At 44.3% G+C, this 17500-nt stretch overlaps 1 protein-coding gene and 1 long non-coding RNA gene across 3 annotated transcripts in view; one reads left to right on the top strand and one right to left on the bottom strand.

The window, feature by feature from the left end:
- Window positions 1-17500, top strand: part of LOC128699702 (forkhead box protein O-like) — a 243646-nt gene that overhangs the window by 223847 nt on the left and 2299 nt on the right. For both annotated transcript variants that reach the window (XM_070099384.1, XM_070099385.1), the window contains exon 7: window positions 13456-17500. This exon is cut by the window's right edge and continues 2299 nt beyond it. The gene's annotated coding sequence lies outside the window, so the exon portion shown is untranslated. The remainder of the gene's footprint in view (window positions 1-13455) is intronic.
- Window positions 1-17500, bottom strand: part of LOC138854691 (uncharacterized) — a 267073-nt gene that overhangs the window by 210093 nt on the left and 39480 nt on the right. The gene's annotated exons all lie outside the window — the stretch shown is intronic.

A 17500-nucleotide genomic window follows, 5' to 3' on the forward strand; every position in this document is an offset into this window, starting at 1 on the left:
AATGCTTGGGTGAGGTGTATGGAGTGTGAAATGTACCCCGAGAGGTCAGTATTCACGTCTGTCATCCCCCTCCCCTCGCCCTCATATTGTGGTCATTACTGTGTTGAGTACTGCGGTCAATAGTGTGTCAGTACTATCATGAGAGAGGCAATGTTTACAATGTATTGCACGGGAGTAGAGATTTTCACATTTACAATTTGCTAGGACAAACAGGTCATTCGACGCTCTGCTCAGTAAAACACTACACACACACACATTCGGCGCTCTGGTCAGTAATACACTCTACACACACACACACACACACACACACACACACACACACACACACACACACACACACACACACACACACACACACACACACACACACACATTAAAACTAACTCTCCAGCATAAAAAAAAATACATTCGCAGTCACACAAAATAAAGAAAAATCAATGGAAACATACAGGATATAGCTAACATTAAAAAAGGACAAACTAAAAAATTTCTTCGAGTTCTCTTGACGCTAAGACTAAAAAAAAAAACGGCATTTCCAAGCCAAAATTGTAAAAAATCATTGGCAGATATGTGCTCCACAATCAGCAAAAACCACGGGAAAATGAATGGTATAGCGATGCCGACAAGATGTGGAAAAGGACAGTTGTGCACACTTCAAGACACGAGTGGCTTATTCAGTCCTAATGACTAATAAGGAATGAAGAAGGCAGGATAAACGTTTACATTAGTAAATACCCTGAACTGTACGTAAGTGCTTTTTCCACACCAGTCCCACAGAGGTCAGGAACACATGCAATCAGGTGACAGTGGGACAGATGCTTATGTCCTGTCTATAGTCGACAGTCATCTCAGTGACGATTCTTGTGGAAAGAGGAGGGTCAAACATTCACGCATTCTCGAGTCCTGAATACTTTGTTGCTCGTCTGCAGGGCACACCAGACCCAATACTGATATCCTCCCAGTGACATACCTGTGAATGTGGTCAGAAATGTCAGTGATGCACACGCCTGCCATATTACATGTCTGATATAACAGCTTAGGCCTCAGCATCTGAACGGGAAATACCGGGTCAGAATCATGGTCCTGGACCACTAGCGTAGTGTTGGAGAGGTATAGTCTGTACATGCATTAAGATGAGCGAATGATAATTATTTTGAGGTAGCAGGTGTTATGATTTAATACAGTGAGGAATGAGAGTGAAAGAGGGAGAGTAGTGAGGGAGGGGAGAGGGGATGATAGTCGGAAGTGAGGGAGAAGAGAGGTGAAAGCGGGGAGAGGAGTAAATGAGAATTGAAAGGGGTGATGGCGGAGTGTGAGAGGTGAGGACTAGTAAGGACAGACGCTAGGGATAGGACTGAGGAAGATTAGTGAGGACAGGGAGAGGAGTGAGAGGGGTGTAATAAAGTAACCTGGTGGTCTAGCCCCATCCCATGACTACCCACTACGGTATTAATGATTCTAGTCACTCCCACAACATCACTTGTGATGTTATGAGTTGTGTTGTTCCCTTCCCGGGGTTACGGTATCTTGTTTGTATCCTGTTGATCTCTTCTTACTTACCAATTCAGTAGCCCAAGTTTTAAGATTTGTTGCAGCCGTAAATTTTGATAATGGCGCTAATTGAAAGGCAGAGGAGCAGCGAGCTGTGATGTGAGTCTGGTTCTCTCGTCTCAGACTCACTCTCTGTAAAGTACTAAGTGTTCTTTATATATATATATATATATATATATATATATATATATATATTATATATATATATATATATATATATATATATATATATATATATATATATATACATGCAAGGAATTCGCAAGAGCAGGCGAAATATACACAAACACTGATCTCTGGCTGAAGGAGACTCGAACCTACGAACCTTGGAACAAGGTACGCAGTGCTTTACCAATCTACTCACACTGGACCAATACCTTGGAGTCCAGCTTGCGCTAGACTTTGATCCAAGGCAGCCAGCTTTCAGGGAGAAGGCTTACAGCTTTTCATCTCATCCCCTGCATGCATCAGCCTTAATATCTCTAGTAAGGCTGATGCATGCAGGGGATGAGATGAAAAGCTGTAAGCCTTCTCCCTGAAAGCTGGCTGCTTTGGATCAAAGTCTAGCGCAAGCTGGACTCCAAGGTATTGGTCCAGTGTGGGTAGATTGGTAAAGCACTGCGTACCTTGTTCCAAGGTTCGTAGGTTCGAGTCTCCTTCAGCCAGAGATCAGTGTTTATATATAAATATATATATATATATATATATATATATATATATATATATATATATATATATATATATATATATATATATATATATGGCAGTGAAGTGCGCTAGGTCAGTCCGGGAAGTTTTGTGATGTGATGAGAGGCAAAACAAACGAGCGTGTCGGTAGCCCTGGTCCTGGATTTTAGCATTTGATTTATAGCTCGCGAGATAGATGATGGCTAGTGATGCTGCAGCCGCGTCCGAACACTCATTGTAACGGCTTCGTTCTTACCTTTACTCTTCACCAACGCCTATTACAGCAACTCATTTATACATCATATCTAATAACCTTTTTAAAAACAATAATTTATATTCTAAACTTTTTTGATACTGTTGCTAGTTAATCAACATTTTTTTAAGCAGTGAATTTTGAATTAGTGTTTTGAGTTTCGAAGGTGGTGTTTACGTTCGTAGAGTGAAGGTAAAGGGACCACAGAACCTCTTAACTTTCATTCTCGGAGCGCAGACAATGATATATGGAGCTCAAATTTTCTTCTGGACAGTTTTAAATAAGAATCGGGATCGTTAATTTTGTGTATTTTTGGAGTGATGAAGTTAATGTTTTTGGAAGTAGCAAGTTGTGGAAGATTTCATATTGGTGAAAAATGTGTGAGTGTTGGTGTAAGAACAGGGTGTGGGTCCTTTATGGCGCTTACAGTACCAACACTCTTGTACCATCACTCCAGCATCATCATTCTCAGTACTCCAGCACCATTACTCCCAGTACTCCAGCACCATCATTCTCAGTACTCCAGCATCATTACTCCCAGTACTCCAGCACCATCCTCAGTACTCCAGTACCATCACTCCCAGTACTCCCGTGCCATTATTCTCAGTACTCCAGTACGATCACTCCCAGTACTCCAGTACCATCATTCTCAGTGCTCCAGTACCATCACACCCAGTAATCCAGTACAATCACTCCCAGTACTCCAGTACCATCACTCCCAGTATTCCAGTACCATCATTCTCAGTACTCCAGTACCATCACTCCCGGTACTCTAGCACCATCATTCTCAGTACTCCAGTACCATTACTCCCAATACTCCAGTACCATCATTCTCTGTACTACAGCATCATTACTCCCAGTACTCAAGTACAATCATTCTCAGCACTCCAGTACCACCACTCCCAGTACTCCAGTACTATCACTCCCAGTACTCCAGTACTATCACTCCCAGTACTCCAATACCATCACTCTCAGTATTCCAATACCATCACTCTCAGTACTCCAGTGCCATGATTCTCAGTGCTCCAGTGCCAGTTTTCCAGTATCACCACTCCCAGTACTCCAGTACCATCAATAGCCTCCCATCATACATACGGGGGAGCACCAACAGACTCTTAGCTGTCTTGAAGAGGGAACTGGATAAGTTCCTGAAGTTAACTCCTGAACAGTGGGGCTGTAGTTCGTGCGTTGGACTGTGTGCGGCCAGCAGTAACAGCCTGGTTGATCAAACTTTACTGCACTGGGAGGCCTGGCCTAGGACCCGACCACGGGGGCGTTGACCTTCGGAACACTCTCCGGTAGACAGAACTTGTATCAAACTTGATAAAGTTCTGTGAGGAGTGAACAGGAGTGATCACCTCAAAACTTTAAGGGTGATGGACTGATTACATCGTCTTCAAGTCTCTTCTGCTTCTATCAACTTTTCTGTACTCGACTGAAGAAGCCTACTGTGTAGGCGAAACGTTTCGAAATAAAGATTCCTAACTGTTGCATATGTGTCTTACCTAACATTCTGTGAGGAGTGAAACGTTTCCTCGAAACGTTACCAGAGAAGAAAGTTTCATCTTGTGTCAGTGAGTGATCCAGGTTCACGTGTTGTTTCGTCCCTCATCAGCAGTTACTTTCCTTCACATAAACTGTCGCTCATCTGATCTCGTTCATATCTTTCTTCACACGTTTAACTCACTCACCTGCCTTTAGTTATAATTTCCTTCACTTGAAATTTCACTTACCTACCGCCACTAATACCTTCCCGCATATGTTTCACTCATACCTTCTCTCATTTGATGTTTAGCTCACCCACCTGCCGTCACTCACACCTTCCCTCACATGATGTTTCACTCACCTGCCTTCACTCTCACCTTAACTCACACTAATATCTCTCATCCCCTCACTTACCTCTCCTCTTCCCACATTCACCTTCACTTCCCCACACTCACACCTCTCCACCTTCCCTCATTTCAAGTCACACTCTCCCTCCCATCACAAATCCACCGCCCCCCCCCCCTCACACTTCTATACACACACTCCCATCACACTCATCTTCCCTCACACTTCTACACACACACACCCTCCCGTCACACTCATCTTCCTTCACACACTCCCTCACACTTGACTCCACGCCGTCATTGGAACTGACTTCATTAAATCTCAGTAAATAATATAATATCCCCACATTACCTGTCGACCGTGTTTTGCATTTGCTGCCAATTTTAATCTTGCAAAGTTTACGTAAGGTCGTTACTGGAAGAGAACCTTTGTCTGGTGTGGTTCCTTAACCTGGGAGACTTGGGTTCCAGTTGTGCGAGGGGAGGTGAGTTCCAGTTGTGGGTGAGGGGAGGTGAGTTCCAGTTGTGCGTGAGGGGAGGTGAGTTCCAGTTGTGCGTGAGGGGAGGTGAGTTCCAGTTGTGCGTGAGGGGAGGTGAGTTCCAGTTGTGCGTGAGGGGAGGTGAGTTCCAGTTGTGGGTGAGGGGAGGTTTGTTCCAGTTGTGGGTGAGGGAGGTCTCTTGTTGTGGGAGACTCTAGAACTGCTGGAACCAGACTCCAGAACTGCTGGAACCAGACTCCAGAACTGCTGGAACCAGACTCCAGAACTGCTGGAACCAGAGTCCAGAACTGCTGGAACAGTACTCCAGAACTGCGGGTAGCAGACCTCAGAACTGCTGGAACAATACTCCAGAACTGCTGGAACAATACTCCAGAACTGCTGGAACAATACTCCAGAACTGCTGGAACAATACTCCAGAACTGCTGGAACAGTACTCCAGAACTGCTGGAACAGCACTCCAGAACTGCTGGAACAATACTCCAGAACTGCTGGAACAGCACTCCAGAACTGCTGGAACAGTACTCCAGAACTGCTGGAACAGTACTCCAGAACTGCTGGAACAGTACTCCAGAACTGCTGGAACAGTACTCCAGAACTGCTGGAACAGTACTCCAGAACTGCTGGAACAGTACTCCAGAACTGCTGGAACAGTACTCCAGAACTGCTGGAACAGTACTCCAGAACTGCTGGAACAGTACTCCAGAACTGCTGGAACAGTACTCCAGAACTGCTGGAACAGTACTCCAGAACTGCTGGAACAGTACTCCAGAACTGCTGGAACAGTACTCCAGAACTGCTGGAACAGTACTCCAGAACTGCTGGAACAGTACTCCAGAACTGCTGGAACAGTACTCCAGAACTGCTGGAACAGTACTCCAGAACTGCTGGAACAGTACTCCAGAACTGCTGGAACAGTACTCCAGAACTGCTGGAACAGTACTCCAGAACTGCTGGAACAATACTCCAGAACTGCTGGAACAGTACTTCAGAACTGCTGGAACAGTACTCCAGAACTGCTGGAACAGTACTCCAGAACTGCTGGAACAATACTCCAGAACTGCTGGAACAGTACTCCAGAACTGCTGGAACAGTACTCCAGAACTGCTGGAACAAGCCCCGGTCCGTTATAATGTTCAAGATGAAGAGCTGCATTAGCATTGTCAAACATCACACGAGAAATGGGTGATAAATAGGCTTGATCCAAGGGAAGGACTGACTCCAATTCCTTGGATCAAAAGCCCTCGAACAGCATTAAATCCATCCCTCTCTCCTTTCTAGGCACAGCCTCGAACAAACTTAGCTTAGCTATGGAGAACATAGCTAATGTTCTCCATGTTTTTTTATTTACTTTTGCTCTCTTAGTATTTTGAATCATCTAGCTGGTTATTTCTCTTCCTCTCGCACATTCTCTTCGTGTTTCATTCTCATTTCCATATTCCGGAGCCTTCATTTCCCTTGCTGGTGCCCACATGCCGTGTTCCACACATTACTATTTCTGACTCCCCTCCCACCTGTCTCTCACATGATGTGCCTGACCGTACTTCTACCTCCTCGCCTCTCTCACCTTTATCTTATTATTCATGTCTCCCTTTTATTTTGGTCTTCTTCTCTTGCCCCCTTCATTGTCGACACACTATATCTACCTGGTCTTTTCTCTATCATCCTTTATTACCAAGACCTTGTTGTGCCCTTCTTTATTCCACATTTTCAATTTTAAACCTTTCAACACTGGGATGTACAACGCTGGACGTCAAAACGCCTTATTTATGTATATATTTACTGATTTATTTCAAGGGGGGCAAATCTGTAGGGGGTCAAACCTTACCTTGATTAATGGGAGGAAATCAGATTCGATCGATTGAAAGGAACTGCGGTTCCAATTCTTTTGGACTGAGTTTTTTGAAACACGTATGTAACTACACAGCTTTGAAAAGGAAAATTACACTGTATAAAACCATTTATGTTAATATAAGGGATTTAAAAGTAAATACATATTTAAAATCATGTAACTACTGCTTTGATAAGCAGGTACAACAGGTTCTAAGCAACATTTGAAACTACTAAATTGGATATATCTGTTAGTTCTACACTATGTATTTAACTGTACTGGTTTGACAAATAAGGATTAGCACGAGAATAAGTCTCCAGTGAGAAACCAATGGTGTACTCATCTCTTTTCAAAAACAGAGAATTTAGGTACCTATGATAATAATCTTTATTACTACAAGTACAAGGTATATAAGCCTAGCTGATATCAATGACATACTACTATACAGAAAGCCCATTGTTATGCAGAGCATTTAGGGCAACTTAAGTCAGGTTTGTCCCTAGGATGCGACACACACTAGTCAACTAACACCAAGGTACGTAATTTACTGATAGGTGAACATGGACAGTAGGTGTCTTAAGGAAACACGTCCTAATGTTTCCACCCGTACTGGGGATGGGCCCTCGGACTTCAGTGTGTGAGCTAAGTACGCTACCGATCGAACTATGCACCTCTTTTCAAGACTAAAGAACTAAGGTATCAATAGTGTAATTGTCTCTTTTCAAGACTAAAGAACTAAGGTACCAATAATGTAATTGTCTCTTTTCAAGACGAGAGAATTTAAGTTAGATGATAATCAATGACAGGTCTATAGGCTCTCTTGGTTCAATTTGGTATACAGAGAATTGCTCTTAGTTTACCATTTTAACACCGGTGTACACTATCCACTGTTGTTTTTACTATTCCGGTTAATACCGTTTATATGAACGAAGCCTTGTATAGGCTTGGCTCCGTTACGGACGTCAACACCAAATGAATGATTTAAAATGCACTACAACCCATTGATTATTCACGCTTTGAGCAGGAAAAGTTGCTGAAAAAATTATTAATTTATTACTATCATTACGAATTTTCTGCTGTAGTGACCAATTTATTGCCACATTACAAAAATAATCACCACATTTTAAGCAAAATACAGTCAGCTGTCATACAATCTGTATAGTGATTTTTTTTTGTAAATGCTCTTGAAAGAGTTCTTATGAAATTGAATAGCTCGTACGACGAAGGAATTTCCACCTGATATTCAATTTTAGATCTACTTGTTCAATCGCATTTAAAAAAAAAAAAAAAAAAAAAAAAGGAATATATAGAGGAGGTTTAAAATAGAGTTGAGTGTATTTCAGAGTCAGTGTTGTCATATTCCACAATACGTCTTGAATTTCTTCTTAGTAGTAACCCATAAGAAACATCATGGTAATTATCAGTGTAATTAGGTAACCCAATGGAATTAATCATGTTTGAGCCGAGGTGTGAGCAAATAAGCGTCATTTCCTGGGATCAAGAGCCTTTCACAGACGGCAGGTGACCTCCGATGACAGGTTGATGTCAGCAAGTTGATAATCCTGATGATCAGTGTTATTTCTCTTGTTTTCTCCGCTCCCTCCCGTTATTATTCTCTCATGTTCTTCCCGTCTCCTTACTCATGTTCTTCCCGTCTCCTCCTTACTCATGTTCTTCCCGTCTCCTCCTTACTCATGTTCTTCCGGTCTCCTCCTTACTCATGTTCATCCCGTCTCCTCCTTACTCATGTTCTTCCCGTCTCCTCCTTACTCATGTTCATCCCGTCTCCTCCTTACTCATGTTCTTCCCGTCTCCTCCTTACTCATGTTCTTCCCGTCTCCTCCTTACTCATGTTCTTCCCGTCTCCTCCTTACTCATGTTCATCCCGTCTCCTCCTTACTCATGTTCTTCCCGTCTCCTCCTTGCTCATGTTCTTCCCGTCTCCTCCTTACTCATGTTCTTCCCGTCTCCTCCTTACTCATGTTCTTCCCGTCTCCTCCTTACTCATGTTCTTCCCGTCTCCTCCTTACTCATGTTCTTCCCGTCTCCTTACTCATGTTCTTCCCGTCTCCTCCTTACTCATGTTCATCCCGTCTCCTCCTTACTCATGTTCTTCCCGTCTCCTCCTTGCTCATGTTCTTCCCGTCTCCTCCTTACTCATGTTCTTCCCGTCTCCTTACTCATGTTCTTCCCGTCTCCTCCTTACTCATGTTCTTCCCGTCTCCTCCTTGCTCATGTTCTTCCCGTCTCCTCCTTACTCATGTTCTTCCCGTCTCCTCCTTACTCATGTTCTTCCCGTCTCCTCCTTACTCATGTTCTTCCCGTCTCCTTACTCATGTTCTTCCCGTCTCCTCCTTACTCATGTTCATCCCGTCTCCTCCTTACTCATGTTCATCCCGTCTCCTCCTTGCTCATGTTCTTCCCGTCTCCTCCTTGCTCATGTTCTTCCCGTCTCCTCCTTACTCATGTTCTTCCCGTCTCCTCCTTACTCATGTTCTTCCCGTCTCCTCCTTACTCATGTTCTTCCCGTCTCCTCCTTACTCATGTTCTTCCCGTCTCCTCCTTACTCATGTTCTTCCCGTCTCCTCCTTACTCATGTTCTTCCCGTCTCCTTCCTACTCATGTTCTTCCCCTCTAGTTCCTACTCATTTTACTCTCATGTTCTTCTCATTCCCCTCCTACTCTTCGTCTTATTCCTTTTGCTCCTCGTTATCTTTTTATTCAATTTCTTCTTTCTATTGTTCATCTTTTATCTTTATTTTCGTCTTCATTATCTTCTTTTTCCTCTTTCACCTTTCATCTGCTTCCTTCATCTTCTTTCTCCTCTACGTCCTCCTAATGCTCCTTTGTCTTCATCTTCTCTCGTGCCACTGCCGTGCTGGAGACAGGGTTGCCACTGCCGTGCTGGAGACAGGGTTGCCACTGCCGTGCTGGAGACAGGGTTGCCACTGCCGTGCTGGAGACAGGGTTGCCACTGCCGTGCTGGAGACAGGGTTGCCACTGCCGTGCTGGAGACAGGGTTGCCACTGCCGTGCTGGAGACAGGGTTGCCACTGCCGTGCTGGAGACAGGGTTGCCACTGCCGTGCTGGAGACAGGGTTGCCACTGCCGTGCTGGAGACAGGGTTGCCACTGCCGTGCTGGAGACAGGGCTGCCACTGCCGTGCTGGAGACAGGGTTGCCACTGCCGTGCTGGAGACAGGGCTGCCACTGCCGTGCTGGAGACAGGGTTGCCACTGCCGTGCTGGAGACAGGGTTGCCACTGCCGTGCTGGAGACAGGGCTGCAACTGCCGTGCTGGAGACAGGGCTGCAACTGCCGTGCTGGAGACAGGGTTGCCACTGCCGTGCTGGAGACAGGGCTGCCACTGCCGTGCTGGAGACAGGGTTGCCACTGCCGTGCTGGAGACAGGGCTGCAACTGCCGTGCTGGAGACAGGGTTGTCACTGCCGTGCTGGAGGAAGGGCTGCCACTGCCGTGCTGGAGGCAGGGTTGCCACTGCCGTGCTGGAGACAGGGTTGTCACTGCCGTGCTGGAGGCAGGGTTGCCACTGCCGTGCTGGAGGCAGCGCTGCCACTGCCGTGCTGGAGGCAGGGTTGTCACTCTCGTGCTGGAAGCAGGGTTGTCACTCTCGTGCTGGAAGCAGGGTTGTCACTCTCGTGCTGGAAGCAGGGTTGTCACTCTCGTGCTGGAAGCAGGGTTGCCACTCTCGTGCTGGAAGCAGGGTTGCCACTCTCGTGCTGGAAGCAGGGTTGCCACTCGTGCTGGAAGCAGGGTTGCCACTCGTGCTGGAAGCAGGGTTGCCACTCGTGCTGGAAGCAGGGTTGCCACTCGTGCTGGAAGCAGGGTTGCCACTCGTGCTGGAAGCAGGGTTGCCACTCTCGTGTTGGAACCAGGGCTGCCACTCGTGCTGGAACCAGGGCTGCTACTCTCGTGCTGGAACCAGGGCTGCCACTCTCGTGCTGGAACCAGGGCTGCCACTCTCGTGCTGGAACCAGGGCTGCCACTCTCGTGCTGGAACCAGGGCTGCCACTCTCGTGCTGGAACCAGGGCTGCCACTCGTGCTGGAAGCAGGGTTGCCACTCTCGTGCTGAAAGCAGGGTTGCCACTCTCGTGCTGAAAGCAGGGTTGCCATTGTCTTGCTGGAAGCAGGGTTGCCACTCTCGTGCTGGAAGCAGGGTTGCCACTCGTGCTGGAAGCAGGGTTGCCACTCGTGCTGGAAGCAGGGTTGCCACTCGTGCTGGAAGCAGGGTTGCCACTCGTGCTGGAAGCAGGGTTGCCACTCGTGCTGGAAGCAGGGTTGCCACTCTCGTGCTGGAACCAGGGTTGCCACTCTCGTGCTGGAACCAGGGTTGCCACTCTCGTGCTGGAACCAGGGCTGCCACTCTCGTGCTGGAACCAGGGCTGCCACTCTCGTGCTGGAACCAGGGCTGCCACTCTCGTGCTGGAACCAGGGCTGCCACTCTCGTGCTGGAACCAGGGCTGCCACTCTCGTGCTGGAACCAGGGCTGCCACTCTCGTGCTGGAACCAGGGCTGCCACTCTCGTGCTGGAAGCAGGGTTGCCACTCTCGTGCTGGAAGCAGGGTTGCCACTCGTTCTGGAAGCAGGGTTGCCATTGTCTTGCTGGAAGCAGGGTTGCCACTCTCGTGCTGGAAGCAGGGTTGCCACTCTCGTGCTGGAAGCAGGGTTGCCACTCTCGTGCTGGAAGCAGGGCTGCCACTGTCTTGCTGGAAGCAGGGTTGCCACTCTCGTGCTGGAAGCAGGGTTGCCACTCGTGCTGGAAGCAGGGTTGCCACTCGTGCTGGAAGCAGGGTTGCCACTCGTGCTGGAAGCACGGTTGCCACTCTCGTGCTGGAAGCAGGGTTGCCACTCGTGCTGGAAGCAGGGTTGCCACTCTCGTGCTGGAAGCAGGGTTGCCACTCTCGTGCTGGAAGCAGGGTTGCCACTCTCGTGCTGGAAGCAGGGTTGCCACTCTCGTGCTGGAAGCAGGGCTGCCACTCTCGTGCTGGAAGCAGGGTTGCCACTCTCGTGCTGGAAGCAGGGTTGCCACTCTCGTGTTTTCGTCAACGTCCCGCTGGTTTCTTTGTTCACTGTAATTATCTTGTTTTGCAATTTTTATCACATAATTCGTCTTGGGGTACATCGGAAGACGCGCCCTCTCCCCCTCCCCCTGATTGACTTAGGCGGTGCTGCTAAGAGAGAGGATGGTGGAGTGCTGGTGATGAGGTGATGCTAGTGGTGATGAGGTGATGCTAGTAGTGATGGGATGATGCAAGTGGTGGTGATGGGATGAAGTTAATGGTGGTGATGGGATGAAGTTAATGGTGGTGATGGTGTGATATCAGTGGTGGTGATGGAATTGTGTTGATTGGGTGATGATGGGATGATATTAATGATGGTGGTGGTGGAGTGGTCGTGATGGGGTGATTCTAGTAATGACGAAATGATGGTAGTGGTGACCGTGTGGTGGTGGTGATCATCATATTGTTGGTGGTGTTAACGTGACCACACAGCTCACTCAGTACTCACAGCCATAAAAATATACACAACACAGTAAGAACAAGGATAATAAACAATTAAAGCAACGAACATAAACATTTAACAATAAATACTATCATACCAAGTTAAAATAACCAGCATCAGTTACAAATCCCATCAAACTGTTAATGTTAAAAGACTCTCCTACAAGTTCCTCGAGGTCCCTACAAGCGCCTCGGTAATTCTAAAGCCATAAAGAGGAGACAGGAGCACCTGTGAACAGGTGACCTTTGGGTGAGATGTGTATGCCCGATCTACAGTCGACAGTGTGTATCTCAGTGTGACGACTCCTGTTGAAGGAGGAGGATCAAACACTCAGGTCCTGCCGGACACTACAACTTGTTCCCAGAGTTAATGTTAGTAGTTGTAGTGTGATGGTATTAATAAAAGGTTTTAGTGTGGTGGTTTTAATGATATATACAATGCTGCTGCTGATATTGCTGGTAGTGATGTGAATGACGCATTTTACAAGGTGCTAGAACTGTGTGGTTATTTAGTATTTTGCACAGGAAAAGATGCTAAAATTAATAAATTGCTACCAGTAATACTGAATTTCTTCAATCACTACATTTAACTATCAATATGAATTTTATCAACTACCACACTTAACTACTATCAGTTAATGCTAAGATACCGACACATTACAGAGAACTTAACCACCACAGTAAGGGAAATCATAAATATTAAATCACAGTCCTAACTATATAGAGTATTTGATCTAAACCAGAGGTAGTAAGTCGTACAAGGATTAGTAGTGGCAGCAATACAAATAGAGGCAACATAAGCAGCAGCGGCATCAGTGGCGACTGCGGCAGAGACGGCTAGGCTACAGCGGTAATGTAAGCTTCGATGGCATAAATCTATGTATCACAGTCCATAGATAGACGTTTTAAGTCAAACTGTTTTGGATATCAGTTACTTTGGCATAACGCTAAGTTATACTGGTAATATGTTTGTCTCACGTAATAAGCCACAAGATCGAAGAAAGAGGAAATTTCAAAGGTAGGCCCAAAAATGGGATGTTAAGGTCTAGGACAAAACTAAGGCGTAAATCTTCACTAAGGTCCCAGCAGGTACCTCAGTTATACAGAAAACGAATTTAAGGTATACTGATGATGAGATAGGTGTTAATGCTGGTAGTGACGATGTTGGTGATGCAGATGTAGACGATAACAATAGTGATGGTATTAGTTTATTTTTACATTTCTTTTAATGATTTAATTATTTATTTTTATCCGAAGTCATGAACTAAGTTATGTTGTTTTGTTACAGATGGATGGGCAAGCGAGCACTTGACGTAGCCCTGCAGATGAAGCACGGATACTGTACATAACACATGAGTTGGCATCTGCTGCACCTGCTGTTATGCCCACCATGCCCATACCCGTCACTTAATGGTCTAGTGGACAATGCTGATAAAGTCACAGAGAACTCCCATGATTTATCAGGACTAACAGGAACAGAATCGACTCTGCATGTCTGCTGAAAAGAAAACTCAATTAAAGCAACAAGTGTGAGTTGTTCTGTGAAGGGTAGACAAGGTTGTGAGAGTGATCTTGGAGTGTATGTTTTAAGGCAGAAGGTGAGGCTTGTACTTCAGGGTGCATGGAGAACACTGCTGCGAGTCCAGAGCCCACAACCACGTTACAGCTGAATTCCAGGTTATGAATGTATGACCACCTGACACCCAAGACACGAGAGGTCTGGAGATAAATGGTATGAAGTACCAACACGATGTATAAAAAAAACAGTGCTGTATAATGTGATCCTTTATTCACAACGTTTCGCCTACACAGTAGGCTATCTCGTCACAAACAAATCTGTCTGTGACGTGATAAATCCCACTGTGTGGGCGAAAGGATTGTATTATACTGCATTTTTGTCTTTATTAACACAAGGGCAGTATGAAGACATTTATTAAGGGGGCGTTTCTCCATCCAGTAATACATGTATATAAATTTAATCCAGAGATATGAAGTAGCTGAAGTATATTGTGGGTCCAAGGTGATGTGCTGCATGTGAGGGCGGGGGACTGTGTGAAGGTTGTCCCTGCCTGGGGTAGTATGAGCCTGGCCAGAACATCTGAAATCTCAACACTAATATGTGACTGATCAGTCCCCTGGCACGCCAAGAAACTGCCTTTAATAAATGTCCTAATACTTCTTTTGTATCTTGCAAACTGAATTGTAGCTATGCCTCCCTTCAAGAAGCTACTTTTTACATTCTGAACGCTAGATGGAGTCATAGTAGCTTCCTTGCTCTGCCTTAGCCATCGCATTAATCAAGATAACGATTGCCTGGTCTGAAAAATCTTATCCGAAGGTTGGAAACACAGGGTGCCAAGAGACCAAGTAGATGCCACCACCTTGTCACAATCCAGGCAGTGATAAGTGACGTATTGTGTGTGGAGAATAACACTTCTCTGTAGTGAAATTATGCAAGATTTCATGTGATGGAAAATATACCATAGTGATGGTTGTGAAAATTATGAATAAATGATTGGTGATATCAAATGTTCAGATACATATAACTTGTGTATTGTGATTGAATGTATCGATGGAGCAAATGCTGGAGAAGTGTACTCAGTTTCGTACATTGTCCACTAAATGTGGAGGGGGATATTATTAACCGTGTTGTGTAGCGCTGCAGGCAGTGCGTGTGCATCCTAATAGAAGGATGGATGTTACCGACTAGTCTGTGACAGTGACGGTCACTTACCATACTATGACCCTACATGTACATTGACTATGGGCATAAATGAAAAGGATCACTATTTATCCCTTTCTCCATAGTCTTTCAAATAATTTATAAGGGCTAGTGACTCCAAGAGACTGCCTACCAATTTTTGTGGCTATTGAGTTTATTTTCAGGATGTTCAACCACTGAAATATGCGTTAAATTCAGGGCTGTTAAATGCCAGACTAAACTGCCTTGCTCACCTCAAGTCTACACCGCCAGCCTCTGGACGTGACATGGTGCTTTTTATGTATCTTTTTGAAAATAGACAAATCTTGCTAATTAAAGTGAGGAAGAGATGAGCTGCAACATGTATTCTTTATATTTTCATATAATTATTGCCACATTTTTACCAGTAGGTGATCTGACTAACCTCTTGCTAGCCATCCATTGACTTCTACAAGTGTCATTAACATTTTAATACAAGTGATATAATGTACTAGAATTATTAACGTTGCACAACTGCACTTTCTGATCGTTGTTTTCTAAGGAAATTTTATTCCAAGCTAGGGAGGTTGGCCTAGACACCAGTGGGTGAGAGTGAGACTAGTAGCAAGCTAACTATCCCTCACAACATTGTCTTATAATCAGAGATAATACCTGAAGAAGTCATCTGAGTGAACAGGAGAAAAATAACATTTCTGTGTACTTTATTTACTTATTATTTGCCTGTGCTGTCGTAGTGAGTGAGTGGAGGCTGTAAATATCATGCCGCTCTTATCTAGCTGCTTGCAAATTTTAAATATTAAATTTCACTACCCAGCTGTATTTAGTTAATGGCAAGTGCATTCCCAGTGGATAAGAAAAAGCACCATGAAGTACATAGATGACCGTGGCTCCTCCACTACACTACTAGCCGGGTGTTCCTCCTTTACCATCCTGTGTGCACGTTATGATCCCCTCTTCTGAGTATTTGATAAAGCTATATTGACAACTTGAAGAACTAAGTTAAGAGAGTTCCTAAACTAACGTTTATTTGCATCAGTTACATTAATATGATGAGATGGCTTTATTTTACATTCTCGTTCAGTTCTCCTCTTTCTGGCATTGTTCGCCAGAGCAGGAGAATACCCTAATTACAATTAAAATATTGCACCAATAAAAAAAACAGCCAGTGAAGTTCTCCAACAGAGCTCATTCGAGTGATCAATTATATTTACCAAATACTCAGTTTGAGGACTTGTGTGTAAACTCCGCTGGCTGGTGTTTGTACATAATAGATTATTCCTATGTACATACATTTTTTTTATGTCGTAGTTCAACTAGAAAACAGAGCCTTGAAGGAGTCGGCAGAATTGTTAGTTTTGTATTGTAGTACCGACTGATTTATAATGTCACAATCACACATGGACATGGATTCCTTTTACTGTCTCATTCGTGTACTGAAGCTAGATCCTTTATGCTGGTTCTGGTTTGTATGTGATCCTACACTTTCCTTCCTGGATCATGTATGATACCAAAATTCTTTATGCTGGTTCATATATAATGCCAGATTCAACTTGTTGGGTCATGTATGATGGCAGACTCCATTATGTTGGTTCATGTTTGATGAAAAATTATCGTGGATCATACATGAGATCAGGTTCTGTAGGTTGGTGGCACAGGTCGCTTTACCGAGACTAACATGACCACTTGGCGAGGAATAATGTTGCTAAATCAGCGTAGCCAAAAATAATTAGTCTAGGTAAAGCGACTTAGGCCGCACCGTACATTTGTTGAATCGCTCCCCAAGTGTGTGTCATCATGTGTTTTGGTGTTAGAAGGGAGTAGATCAAGTGTTGCCACTCAACCATTCGTTTAATTGGCTGTGTTGATGTTTATTATTATTATTATTATTATTAAAAGTGGGTAATTAGTAATTTATATACCATTATTTTTGTGTATTTTTTATTATTAATCCTCAAAATCTCGAGATGTAAAAAGAGACACTGTGGTAGAGTATAGCTGTGTATGTGATGTTATGGGTTTTTGGAAGGAGGGAATGAGGTGGCTATAAATGTATTTCCATATCTGTTATAAATCTGCAACACACACACACACACACACACACAGGTTCGTCAGTAAAACATTCAACTTTAAATTTATCTTTTATAAGCTTGGAAATACGACTGTGAGGTAGAAATGATATTCCTTATATGAAAGCTTATTCAATATTAACTCTTTCGTACTCTGAATTGTTACTTGAATTTCTAAAAGTATTATTACAAAATAGTTTTTATTTTATATTGCCGTTGTGTAAAGGATTACTTAGTGAATCATGTAATTCATAAATAAAATAATGATTATACATTAGTGAATATTCATTGTTTGCAAGACTCGACTTAGTTTTCGTTATAGTATGATAGTATTTATGGGACTATAATGAAAAGAGCTTCAGAATATATATATATATATATATATATATATATATATATATATATATATATATATATATATATATATATATATATATATATATATTATTGTAGATTATTGAGCTCATTCACAGCTTGAGCTGACGTTTTTTTTTCTTTTACTGCACTACACCTGCCGTCTCCCACGAACGTAGGGGATCTTCCCCCCCCCAAAAAAAAAAAAGGCC

Source organism: Cherax quadricarinatus, chromosome 67, assembly GCF_038502225.1.
Source record: "Cherax quadricarinatus isolate ZL_2023a chromosome 67, ASM3850222v1, whole genome shotgun sequence".
NCBI lineage: Eukaryota > Metazoa > Arthropoda > Malacostraca > Decapoda > Parastacidae > Cherax > Cherax quadricarinatus.